This window comes from Colobus angolensis, unplaced genomic scaffold (assembly GCF_000951035.1).
Source record: "Colobus angolensis palliatus isolate OR3802 unplaced genomic scaffold, Cang.pa_1.0 Scaffold101, whole genome shotgun sequence".
NCBI lineage: Eukaryota > Metazoa > Chordata > Mammalia > Primates > Cercopithecidae > Colobus > Colobus angolensis.
This window is the reverse complement of record NW_012111031.1, coordinates 3,927,986-3,937,542: the sequence shown is the minus strand read 5'-3', so window position 1 is coordinate 3,937,542 and position 9,557 is coordinate 3,927,986. Positions and strand designations below refer to the sequence as shown.

At 35.4% G+C, this 9,557-nt stretch overlaps 1 protein-coding gene and 1 pseudogene across 1 annotated transcript in view; one reads left to right on the top strand and one right to left on the bottom strand.

The window, feature by feature from the left end:
- LOC105510641 overlaps positions 1-636 on the bottom strand; it is an 11,946-nt pseudogene extending 11,310 nt beyond the window's left edge.
- The window catches only part of RB1 (retinoblastoma 1), a 182,234-nt gene that overhangs the window by 20,484 nt on the left and 152,193 nt on the right, over positions 1-9,557 (top strand). The gene's annotated exons all lie outside the window — the stretch shown is intronic.

The window sequence follows — 9,557 nt, the reverse complement described above, 5'->3', positions numbered from 1 at the left end:
AGCCAGGATGGTCTCGATCTCCTGACCTCGTGATCCGCCCGTCTCGGCCTCCCAAAGTGCTGGGATTACAGGCTTGAGCCACTGCGCCCGGCCACACTCAATCTTTTAAAAAGATGAAAAAGAAGCGGCTCTAAAAATAGTCTTACACCATTCTTTAAAAAAGGAAACTGTTCCTTTTCACTTTATACCCACCCCACACCCCAATTTCAAAACATCATTTAATTGTCTTGGTCATGGACATTTCCAAGATGAGATTTTATATTTTGCTCCCATAACTTCTGGTTATCAGAAAACCCATGCTTTCCTTTATTGAAGGAGTTTAGTTTGGCTGATGTTGATGTATCCCTTCCAATATTCATCATCCTCATCTTTGGTTCTGGAGGCCTTTTCTTTGGTTCACTATCTTCATCTTCATTAAAAGCTGCTGCTCCTGAAAGAGTTTTTGGAGCAAGAGTTGGAACAGTTTCTTTAGGGTTACTTGATCCAAGTTTGATGGATATGGGTGATGTTTTCTTTGTCGTCTGACTACCTATGGCAAATCCAAAGTTGGAGATCTTTGCAGGCTTTGTTGGAGGTCTGCAGCTTCTTCTTCAGCTGATCACTTCTCAGCGCTGCATCTGGAACTTTCCTCTCCATTACTCCGGCAGCTCCAGCTCATTGCGACTTTTCGGGCTTCTCCTCTCCCGCCTCCTAGTCAGCCATTTTCCCCGCCGCCTTGTTTTTTTAAGATTTTAGAAATCTTTTTAATACAAGTTGGGATATAAGTAATTAGATATAGAAAATAGCTACAAGGTATTTCTTTTAACTTTCCCCACCCCCAGCTCCCAACAGTTAAGAGTCAAGCCTAAGTCTTGTCCTTTCTGTCAGAAGTAGATACAAGAAGGATACATCAAATACTGCTATAACACCTCTCTCATAGGATTCAAATCGTTGTGGAGATTATTATAGGCTCCAGGTGAGTTAGGATATCTTAAGTCTCAATTTAATAAAACTAATTGTTTTCCTGTACTTTAAATATCTCTACATTCTGTACAAATTTAATGTAGATCTAACAGATGTAGTCTTGAAATAGATGGCTATAATGTCAGTGAAGTATTTTTTCCTTATTTATATACATTATAATTTTCCTTATTTATGTACATTATAATTTTAAAGGCCTGATAGTCATGATTATTGATGTTCAGATTGGTAGTTATTTCTGTCTCTTATGTATTCAACTATAAACATTTAATCGAGTTTATGAGACCTAGATATTTAGCAGAGTTTTGGAGTAAATTATTTTATCAAACAAAGAATATAAAATAAACTTTTCTATTTATGTTCCTTTTTAAATTTACCTCATTTATATGCATCTTGATATTGCATTCTCATATTCTAAAAACTATTTTTAAAGACAGATTGATTCAGAATTACAGTGTACTTGAAAATCATCAGGTACCCATTATTAGTTTTCGCCCACATTGAATCCGTGTTTCGGAAACTGTCTACCAAACTTTGTTTATTAAGTAATTATTTTCCCTAGTTTTATTCAAGATATACAAAGCTGCCAACTAGTGCTTTTTATCAGCATCATGTAAATTGTATTACTATACTGCGCTGAATTTTAGCAAAGGTAAAGTATTTGCTATTTTAGTTATTGTAGCTTTGTTGAAAGTAAACATATAGGTTTTTTAAAGTGTTGGAAAACTTGCCAGATTATCATTGTATGACTTGGAACCCTAGAAACTCCCAGACCACGAGACTTAATGGTTAATGATCTCTTTCAGTTCTCTTTCAACTTGGAATTCTCTTATTCCAATGCCAACTCATTGCTCTTTTGGAAAGACTCATTCTTTCCTCTATTGTCTTGGTACCTCCTCAGGACATATTCCCCAAAATGGAAATTTCAGTTTAAGAGAATTTTTAGCATTGTGTAGAATAAGAATGGTTAGACAGCTGATGTCAGCAAGATGGTGGAATAGTAGCACTGTCCTTCAGAAACACCAATTTTGACAACTACCATGGAAAGAATGCCTTTATACTTGAGCATACATGGAACATTCTCCACGATCAATCATATGTTAGGCCATAAAACAAGTATTAATATATTTAAGAAGATTGAGATAATATCGAACATCTTTTCTGACCACAATGGCGTAAAACTAGAAAGCAAAAATAACAGGAAAACTGGGAAATACACAAATATGTGAAAATTAAACATGTTCCTGAACAACCAGTGATCAAATAAGAAATCAAAATGGAAATTAAAAAAATATATATATGATACAAATGAAAATGGAAACAGCACATCAAGATTTGTGGAATGCAGCAAAACAGTTGTAACAGGAGATTTTGTAGTGATAAACACCAACATGAAGGAAACAGTAGGACTTCAGATAAGTAACCTAACTTTACATCTCTAGGAACTAGCTAGAAAAAGAATAAATAAGCCCAAAGTTAATAGAAGGAAGGGGATAAGAAAGATCACAGCAGAAATAAATGAAAGACTAGAAAAACATAGAAAAGAGCAAGAAAATGAAGAGTCTTTTTTTGAAAAGATAAACGAAATTGATAAACTTTTAGCTAGAATGAGAAAAAAAGAAGATTCAAATAAATAAAATCAGGAATGAAAGAGGAGACATTATGGCTGATACCACAGGAATACAAAGAATCTTGAGACTACTGTGAACAAATTATATACTAACAAATTGGATGGCCTAAAGGAGACATATTTTTTGCCACATACTACCAGCTAATACTGAATTATGAAGAAATATAAAATCTGAATGACCAGTAACAAATAAGGAGACTGAATCAGTAATCAAAAATCTACCAATAGAGAAAAGCCTCAGGATCTGATAGCTTCACTAGTGAATTCTACCAGACATTTGAAGAAGAATACCAATCCTCAAACTTTTTCAAAAATTTGAATAGGAGGAAACACTTCCAAACTCATTTAACAAGGCTAGCATTGCCTTGATACTAAAGTCAGGCAAGGATATCACAAGAAAAGAAAATTATAGGTCAGTATCCCTGATGAACATACGTGCAAAAATCATCAACAAAATATTAGCAACAGCACATTAAAGGGATCATACATCATGATGAAATGGGATTTATCTCTGGGATGCAAGGATGGTTCAACATATGCACATCTATAAATATAATATACCACTTCAGAATGAAGGACAAATTATTGATCATCTTAATAGATTCAGAAAAAGAATTTGACAAAATTTAACATTCTTTCATGATGAAAACTCTCAACAAGTTACGTATAAAAGGAATGTACCTCAGCACAATAAAGGTTATATGTGATAAGCCCATAGCTAACATTATACTCAATGGGGAAAACCTAAAATCTTTTCCTCTAAGATCAGGATCAAGACAAGGACCCACTTTGCCACTTGCATTCAACATAGTACTGGAAATCTAGCCAGAGATATTAGGCAAGAAAAAGAAATAAAAGACATCTGCTACAGTTTGAATGTTCTTCCCCTCTAAAACTCATGTTGAAACTTAATTCCCAATATGGTTGTATTAAAGATGGGGCCTTTAAGAGGTGATTGAGTCCTGAGGTCTCTGCCTTTATGAATGGATTAATCTATTCATGGATTCTTTGGTTTTCATGAGAGTGGCATCAGTGGCTTTATCCCGAGCTAACATCTTAGCATGCTCAGTTCTCTCTGGATGTGATACCCTGCACCACCTCAGGACTCTGAGGACTCATAGCTATTATTCAAAAAGTCAGAAGATAACAGATGTTACAGAGGATGTGGAGAAAAGGAAACTATTGTTCAGTGTTAGTGGTAATGTAAATTGTACCACTTTTATTGAAAACAGTATGGAAGCTCCTCAAAAATTAAAACTCAAACTACCACATGATTCAGCAATCCTACCTTTTGGTATATATCCACAGGAAATGAAGTCAGTATGTTGACGAGATACCTACGCTCCCATGTTCATTGCAGCTTTATTCACAGTTGCAAAGATACGGAAACAACCTAAGTGTCTGTCATTTGATGAATAGATAAACTAATGATTGGGTCATATACTGATAAACCCATTGTAAGTCAAAAAATCTTGTTAAAATTGCATTAAGATCATGACAAACCCATTGTAAAGTTGAAAAATCGCAAATTGAACTTTGTAAGTCAAGGACTATCTGTTATATATAATGGAATTTTATTCAGCCTTAAAAAAGGTAGGAAATCCTGCCATTTGCAAAATGGATGAACACAAAGGGCATTATGTTGTATTAGTCAGACATAGAGAAATACTGCATGATCTCATTTACATGTAGAATCTTTAAAAAGTCAAATACAAACAGTAAAAAGTTGGTTAGCAGAGGTGGAGGGCCTGGGGAGAATGTGGAGATGTTTGTCAAAGGGTACAAACTTTCAGTTATAAAATGAATAAGGGTTAGATGTGGCAGCTCACACCTATAATCCCAGCATGTTTGGAGACCAAGGTAGGAGGATTGCTTGAGGCCACAGTTAAAGACCAACCTGGGCAACATGGGGAGATCCCCATCTCTACCAAAAATTAAAAAAGAAAATTGCAGGTGGTGACATGTGCTTGTAGTCCCAGCTATTTTGGACTCTGAGGTAGGAGGAGTGCTTGAGCACCCAGGAGGTTGAGGCAGAAGTGACTATTATTGTGCCACAGCAGTCCAGTCTGGGTGACAGAGTGAGGCCCTGTCATGAGACCCTGTCTCAAAAACAAAAACAAAAAAAGTAGTAGTTCTGGACACTTAATTTATAGCATGGTTGATTATAGTTACTAATAATGTTTTGTATTCTTGAAATTCACTAAAAGAAATCTTAAGTATCCTTACCACATACACACAGACAAAATGGTGACTACGTGAAGTGATAGATACGTTAATTAGCTTAACTGTAGTACAGTAGTCCCCCCTTATCCTCAGAGGATGTTCCAAGACCCTCTTGAATCCACAGATAGTACTGAACCCTATATATACTATGTTTTTTCCTATCCTGAACATATATACCTGTATTAAAGTTTAATTTGTAAATTAGCCACAGTAAGAGATTAGTAACAATGACTAAGAAAATAGAACAATTATGACAAGATACTGTAATAAAAATTATGTGAATGTCGTCTGTTTCTCTCAAAATAGGTACTCTGCTCATCTATTTTCAAACCATGGTTGACCATGGGAAACTGAAACTGGAAAGTGAAACCACGGATGTGGAATGACTGATGTAATCACTTCTTATTGTATAGATATATCAAAATATCACATCGAACACCTTAAATATAAGCTTTTTCATTTGTCAATTGTACCTCCATAAAGCTGGAAAAAAATGTCACCTCATTTGTTTGTTGGTGATTTCTTTTTTTGAAACAGCACATGTGATATTTGGTAAAAGGAGTTGATATTGTTGATCCATATAATTGGATCTGAGTTGTAGGAATTAATCTCCTTACTCAATGGTTTTCAACCTTGTTTCCAAGAGTAGTAGACATCAGTTTTGTAGCTATTTTGCAGAAAAGCCAATTAGTAGCCCTTTGAGTATGGTGGCAGTTTTCTTTCCTATATGGTTATACCTTCTTGGATGGATAATTTTTGGGCTTTGAGCTCAATAATCTAAGCAGAGAGCTTAACCAGAAACTTAGTTCTAGGTAAGTTATGTATCATCTGTTCAGAAAATGAGGTCTGTAATGTCATTCTTTGTGTGTGTGTGTGTGTGTGTGTGTGTGTGTGTTACCCTTATTGATACTTACTAGTTTGCTATCAATGTGTGAATGGGAGCTAAAGAAACTATAGTGGAACTAACAGTCTTAACTTACACTTTGGTAGTTTAGTTGCTGCTTGTTTCTCTGAGCATATTGGAGAAAAAAAGAAAAAAAAAAAACAGAGAGAAAAAGTCACTCTGTAGCTACTGCCACAGCTTTTTTTAAAAATTATTTTTATTTCTTCCTTTTTAGAACTATGGTAGTGTTAGTGCTGGACACTACAAGGCTCTTGGGGTACAGTAGAATTAGATACAATTTTTCTGCCTTCAGGATGCTTACATGTTAGTAGTTGAGATAGGGACAAATGAGCAAGCAAGCAAGCAAGTCACAGTACAGTTAAGAGCTTACATAGGTTTATGAACTGAGTTCCGTAGGAGTTTTTCAAATTTATTTTTATTTTTCTGACCATATACTGCATGATCTGTAAGAGTTCTTAAGGGAGGGAGTCCCAGATGCTCAACTTTTGGGCAAATGGCCAGGTAAATCTGAATTTGCCAGGTACATGTTTTTCTGGGAATAGAATCAACTTTCTTACCCACAAAGGCATTGTGTAACTGGGTGACTGATTCACATGGTGTTCACGCCTACATGTTGTTTCAAAAATGTGATTGAGTACAAGTAAGGTCAGTTTTTACATTCCTCTTCTTGGCTTTGCCACTCTTGCCTTTTACTTCTGTGCACATCCAAGAATGTCCTTAACACTAGACTACAGTAAGCTCATATTATACAGGTGAAATTTTCTGGCATCTTAGCATGTTATTCCTTTTGTTCCTACGTATCACCTAGGTAAGTAGGAAATCTAGGAGTAAAAGATAAAGGCAGCTCTTCCCCCTATTTCTCTGTAATACCTTCATATTTCATTTAATGTAACCCTACTGCTACTGACTTATTACAGTCTCATGAACTATGTGTAAGGATATATCTTTTGACCCTGAGATAGAGCACAAAAGCACATGTTTCTTATGACTTATTTTCATCTTTCATATTTCACAAAGTGCAAGCTAGATAGAACATTATTTTTAACTTTTGAAACTGCAACTTAAATTTAAGTTAGTTATGATAGCATGCAGTAATAATAGTAATAATAGTAGTAGTAATTTTCTGATAGTTCCAAGATGATTTATGTCACCACTTGGTGGAGCTCTTTTATAAGTACGTGCATTGTTAAAAAAAAAAAGCAAGTATAAGTCATCACTAATTAGAGGTTATCATTAGATTGGTTCAAATGAACTCAACTGAATGATGGTATAATAGGTAATCTCTTCAAGTACTCAGTGTAGATTTTGATTTAAACTGTAATATATGTGATTAAAATTTTGATAATTTAAAGATTTTTTTCGAGTATTTCTAATTTTTTTCTCTCCTGCTTTATGTGATGTAGCACTTTTATTGACTTTTCTCCTATTTTACAATTGTAGATAATTTAAAAAATGTATGTAGGATTAATAAGGAATCCTACCATATAGAAGATGATCATGAACATTTGAATATATATTTTCATTTTCTCTTCTTTTTTTGTTTTTTCACAAAATTGGAATCAAAATATGTGCAGAACTTTTTATTCTGCTATTTTTTTCTTAACATTCTATGTTGGATATTTTTACATATCCTCTTAATATTCCTTGAAACTGTTTTGGGGTTTTATATTATTCTATGATATAGCTCTATCACAATATGTTTAACCATTCTATATTAAGATTTTTAGGTTCTTCTTACTATTTTTGCTATTATAAATAACTTTTCAAACTCTATTACACTAAATCTTTTTTTAATTTTTAATTTTTGTGGGTACATATCAAGTGTACACATTTATGGGGCACATGGAATGCCCCAATGCAGGCATGTAATTCTGTTACTCTAAATCTTGACTTAACTCTATTTTTACTTGTTAAATTCTTAGCTATAAAACTGAGCTATTTTAAGGATTTTTATGTACCTTAACAAAATGTCCTTCAATTGACATTATTCTGAGGTTTACCATTTTCAAAATATGTTTGTCGAAAGTACCTTTTCTTCTTGGCAAAGTGCTTGTTCTTTGCCCATTTTTTTTCCCTCCAGTTTTTGTTCTTTTTTTGGTGGGGGGGAATTGTTTTGGCTAGGTAAGAATTACTTTTCTTCTGTTTCAACAATTTTTAAAGTGCTATCCTGAGTCCTTTTCATAATTTTCATCTGATTTTTCAAGAAAACACATCAGTTACAGATTTTAGGTTGCAAATTGTTGTTGGAAAAGGAGACCTGGAGCTTAAAAGAGGAATCAGGCTGGAAAGCAGAATGAGATACGAGAACCATCTGTATATGGAGATGATGAGGGCTATAGGAGTGGATGAGAGTGCCGAGGAAAAAAGAGAATGGTGGGAAAAAAGCACATGGGGTTGAGAAACCCCATGAAAAAGTTGTGAGAGGAAAAGAGAAGAGAATGAGGATGTGAGGGCATTTAAAAAAGCTAATGAAAAAAGTTGTGTGGATGTATATTGAAGGAGAAAAATGGCAGCAGTGTCAGATGCTGCATAGAGATCTTTCTGGATGAACCCAAAAAGGCCATTTGTTTTAGAAAGCCAAGATTTTTGAGGACTTAGAGAATAGCCTCAGTAAAATAGTATTTGTGTAGTAAGAGGGGTGTATGTTCAGTGTGTGCAGTGTGTGTGCACTCTGATAGTGTGTGGTGAGTGTGTGTGGGAATACTGAGAACAATGAGAGGTGTGTGTATATAGTGAGAGGGAGTATATGTGTAGTGAAGTCAGTAGCTTGATAAGGTCCAGGGATGGAGGGACAGGTATTACAAGCTTCCCTGTACCCAAAGGGAAACTTTGAGAGAGAGAACTGTTAGAGAAGTTATAAAAGACAGAGAAAGGAATTAATACACTAGGTCTTGAAGGATATGAGAGGCAGTGTGATCTAAAATGGCAGGGAATAGGGGTGGTATTAGAGTTGTAATTTGAGAATGGAGGAGAATATCCATTTGTCTAGGTCAGAAGAGAAGAGGAATTTATAGATGAAGATGCAGAAATATTTTGAGAAAGACCAGAATATATGATGATTAGAGATGATTTGATGTGGGGCCAGGTGTGGTGGCTCATGCCTGTAATCCCAGCACTTTGGGAGGCTGAGGCAGGTGGATCACCTGCGGTCAGGAGTGTGAGACCAGCCTGGCCAACATAGTGAAACCCCATCTCTATTAAAAATGCAAAATTAACTGGGCATGGTGGGGCGTGCCTGTAATCCCAGCTACTGAGGAGGCTGAGGCAGGAGAATCACTTGAACCTGGGAGGCAGAGGTTGCAGTGAGCCGAGATCGTGCCACTGCACTGTAGCCTGACCAACAAGAGTGAAACTCCATCTCAAAAAAAAAAAAAAAAAAAGGATTTGATGTGAAGAAGAATATGAGATTTTTTAGATAATGTGCATCTTCAGCCTTCCCAACAAAATGGAAATCAAGACCCCTAGTTAAGAGGACAGAACTCTTGATGGGGGCAATGAGATTAAGGATTTTGATAGCAAAAATGTTAAGGATATCAATATAGAAATGTAATAAGAAAATACCTTTAAATGGAAGATTACTAAATTAAATGTTAGGAAACGTGGGTTTTGGGTCTGTGACAATTAACTGGTTGTGTTGAGTAAGTCTTAACTCTCTAGTCTTTATTTTTTTTTTTTATTATACTTTGAGTTCTAGGGTACATTGTGTACAACATGCAGGTTTGTTACATATGTATATATGTGCCATGTTGGTGTGCTGCACTCATTAACTCGTCATTTACATTAGGTATACCTCCTAATGCTATCCCTCCCCCCTCCTCCCTTCCCCCACCCCACGACAGG